Source organism: Hyposmocoma kahamanoa, unplaced genomic scaffold (assembly GCF_003589595.1).
Source record: "Hyposmocoma kahamanoa isolate Upper Pololo Valley unplaced genomic scaffold, ASM358959v1 87, whole genome shotgun sequence".
In the NCBI taxonomy this organism is placed as follows: domain Eukaryota; kingdom Metazoa; phylum Arthropoda; class Insecta; order Lepidoptera; family Cosmopterigidae; genus Hyposmocoma; species Hyposmocoma kahamanoa.
In genome coordinates this window covers 16,696,366-16,700,670 of record NW_020654422.1, presented here as the reverse complement: position 1 = coordinate 16,700,670, position 4,305 = coordinate 16,696,366, and positions in this window count along the sequence as shown.

Here is a 4,305-nt window from a genome sequence, read left to right as displayed (position 1 = left end):
ATTTCGTGTCTGTTGCAGACAAGTAAATGATGAGTATCTACACGATACGAATGCTTTCGGGCAGACGTGTGTAGGGTAAACGTGTCAATGCACTTCCAGGTAGCTGTCGTTTTACTCCCGACTGTGTGAAGAAATATGTTGACTACTAATAAAAAAAAATGTGATTGCAAATTATATGTATAGAATAATAAATATTTCTCTCCATGCCTCAAAAGTGCGTGTATGTTTATCTTTATAAATCTCTAAGGTTTTGTCCCACAATACGGGTCGTTCCTGTACTAAACTTATAAATAAATATTGCATTTTTTAGTCGCAATGAAATTAGTGTTGCAACAGTGGTACTTTGCAAAATCAGTCCACGCGCATAAACGTTCGTTTACTGACAATGCCCCTATGCAATAGCGGCAGAGCGCGTCGCGTCGGGGGCAGACAAGATTTTTTCTTGTCCGGCGCCGAGGCTGTGTACACAGTTCGTGTGTAGAAACGACACGAATTCTTGCATAGACCCGGCGACTTTTCTTAGCGTATACACGCGCCCTTACTGTCCTCTTCTCTAAACTTTTAAATCTACCTACTAATAATGAACTATGTAAACAAGCAAAAGAAGCACTCATACAGCCAACTGCCCCGTGTTCATATCTGCGATAATTAAAACTACCTACCTGACCGGTTACTTAAAAAAAAAGAAAATGGCGGTAACATTTAAGGTAAAGCGTTTTGGTATTCTTTCGTTTTGTCGTCTTTTTTGTATTTTGGTCGCAAAAATGAGTGATAGTGAGAAGAGCAATAACGAAAATACAGTAATAGTAATAATATTCAAACACATCATCAGAAGTTCAGCAGACTACTTTTAATGTGCCTGGAAATTTTTCTTTTAGCAATTGTACTGCTTATAAATTTTAATGTTAATAATTTTTTTTTTACTTTTTCTATTATACGTCTCCTTCTCTTTAGTCTTTTATTATTTCCTCGCATGTTTGGGAAAAATTCTAAACATGCCTCGGCGGGAACGCGGATTGCTTGAGGCCTCTCTGGCTGTCGTTCTTATAACTCATACTCGTCCAGCAATCCCTTACTTCCCGGCCTCTGCAATAATGTACTATAATTCCATGACTTTTTACAAAACATAATAAATTTATCAAAAATAAACTTTTAAGTTGTTGTTGTTGTACTAAATGTACCTACTCGTATTTGGTAGATCAAGTTTAATGTGCAAGCATCCTGCGCGACGACTCCCAGTCCCGCCCTACAGAGAGTTATTACCGTTTAGAACGATCTACTTATATCAATTTACCCTTAGAATAATAACGCATAGAAACCTAGCCCGCATACGCTAAGTGAGGCAAATTGAAAAGCGCTCCCTAAGGGCCTACACGAGCGGGCGGGCCTTCAGTGCTCAAGGTCAACTTGCATCGCGAACATCTCCAAAATTTTAGCTAAAAATGACGAAATGTGCGGTAAATGAGTGTAAAAATACGTCAGACAAACATAAAATAGATACTAACATCACATTCCACAAGTCAGTAACGCGTTTCAACTTGTATTTTTATATAAATATTCACTAAAACCGAAAATTAACCTACTACTAAAACTAGCCTACATGAATTTGATTTTTGCCTCACTTGTGACAGTTCGTTTGATATGAAACTATCATTCTATGCGCTATTATTCTAAGAATTTACCTATATTTGTATGAAATAAAGTCTGATGAACTATTAAAAGACATGTAGCCTAGGGTGCGAAAGACGTACAGGACGAAAATGGTACGTAGTCCGCGGAGGCTCCTTTCCTGTATCCCGATAATAGCAATGTACATACATAATCATCATCATCATCAATCTATTTATACGTCCAATTGCCGGGCACGGGTCTCCTCTTAGGCGAGGGTTTAGGCCATAGCCGCCACGCTGGCCCAATGCGGGTTGGGGACTTCACACGTTTCCCGAGGGTTGTGAACCTTCTTCAACGTGCAGGTTTCATCACGATGTTTTCCTCCACCGAAATTTTCAAATTAAATTTCGCACTTAAATTCCGAGAAACTCGGAGATGCAAGCCCGGATTCGAACCCACGGCCATATACATACATAATACTTTCTCATAAATAAAATAGACATACAAATTATCTATAAAGTAAACATTTCACAGCAAACAAGATATTCGGTTAAATAAATGTATAAGACTTGTTTTTTGTTTTATAAAGGTTCTCACTAAGCAGCTAAACTTATCAAAAATAAAAAAAAATCAAAATTCTAATCATTATCATTTATTTCGTAAGTAAGCAAATTACACTTGAAATCTTCATATTAATTAAACTCTACTGCTTATTTGTAAGAATGAGCAAGAAACTATTAGGGTTGCTGTTTTAAATATACATTTGAATACATTCAACATTTACAATATTTATTTCAAACGTCAGATTGAGACTATCTGCAAGAGCTAAACGGGTCACTACCACGGATTTATGTCATCCAAGTACGCAGAAGCTGTATAAAAACCTTTAGTATAACGTTTTTGTCTCATTATAATTTTAAAATTTTGAATATCAACCGGAATCTTCGCATTAAAGCTTATACATTGCTCCATAAATGAATTGTGCAATTAATGAATTTATAAAAAAAAATCCATATTGGAAACGCTTCAGGTCTCAGCTTAACAGAAAAAATGGGACGTGATCTGCGCGACAAAAAAGTTTTGGGTACCTCTACACTAGATAATGCATATTCCTTTGACCATAAAACTATTCGGTTGTATCGAATGACAATTCAGAACAGGATGTACCTATATACTAAATCTATGGGTATAGTATGGGTATAGTAGATTGTACAACAAGTGCATAAAACGCGTCATCTTACCCGAGACGAGTATATCCACCCGAAACGCAGGCGAGGGTGGATACTTAAGTCAAGGGTAAAATGGGTTTTATGAACGAGTTATACACTCTGCTTTTCACTTCGATTGCGAGGAAATTATACAGCAATATTACAAATAAACGATTATTTATTTAAAATTTAATGTCAAATTACAACAATTACACATATTTAATGTGAAGGTTTTTTTTTATTTTATGCACTAGAGCATAAAATCCTATTTTATGCAGCCTACACCCAGCATAAATACGAACTTTAAGAGCATGAGAAGTGATAAATAATTTTACTCCTCAACATAATGCACAAGAACGTACAAGCAAATCGGTTCGTGCGATGGTACCATTACAGAACCATCAATTATTCAGACATACATGTAGCGAAATGTAAATTTAAGGAAATATTTATTGGATGGCAGGTGAGTGGAGCCGTTGACTTATTCTGGAATCGTTCGATATTTCACTTCGCGTAGTAACAGCTCGTCTCTCATTACACTTAACGAAGATATTAACACTGTGTCACTTACACGAGTTTTTATATTTTCGCCGTTGTAGTGTAACACAAAGGACTTACTATGTTCCGGTCTTGAGGAGCTGGTAAAATTACAGGCACATGAGACTTGTCAACTTACGTCTAAGTTAAGTGCCTCTCAGATCTTTGCGATTTAAAGCGCTGCACATGTTATGGACAGGTGTGTAGCTTATCATCAGGTGCACGACTTATTCGTCCCGTCACTTGATATTATAAAAACAAAACATAGGAAGTGAGACTATTTTTCCGATTTCAGTCAGTAATACTTAACGTTTTAATTCATGTCTACTTTAGCCTTAAAAAATTAATTTAGTAAAAATACATATTATTATTGTTACAATAATATAAAATATTTTGTGAAAAGTATGTAGCATAAATTGGAATGTTCTTACATGAAAATGAACTTTCCCGATAAAGTTAGAAAAACCCTTTTAAATTTTCAACTTGATTTTGAACTATAGAGAGCGTAGGAAATGAAACTATTTTTCCGGATTTAAATCGCGTATATTTGTTTTTTCAAACAAACCGACGTTTCGGGCCCTTTACAGGTCCCATGGTCACGGTTGACTGAGGTGGTACAGTCTTCAACCAGTTATGTCTAATATTAATGCAAACCACCCTATTTTTTCACTATAGTTACAATAGTTATTAATTAAATACCTTATTTTTAATTTTACAAAGAAAACATTCCAATTTGCTCTACATTAAGTTTTACAAATTATTTTATTGAATGAATTTTTATTAAGTTTAAGTCCAGTTCCGCGCGCGCCAGCGATCGATCGTGACGTGTTTGTGTCGCTATTGTGCGGGCGCGAAGTAGCCGTTATTTTAAACAATGGCTTGTAACGTAGTACAGTGTATACATTGTAAAATTGTAATTAACGAGGTGTTGGCATTTATTTGTAACAAA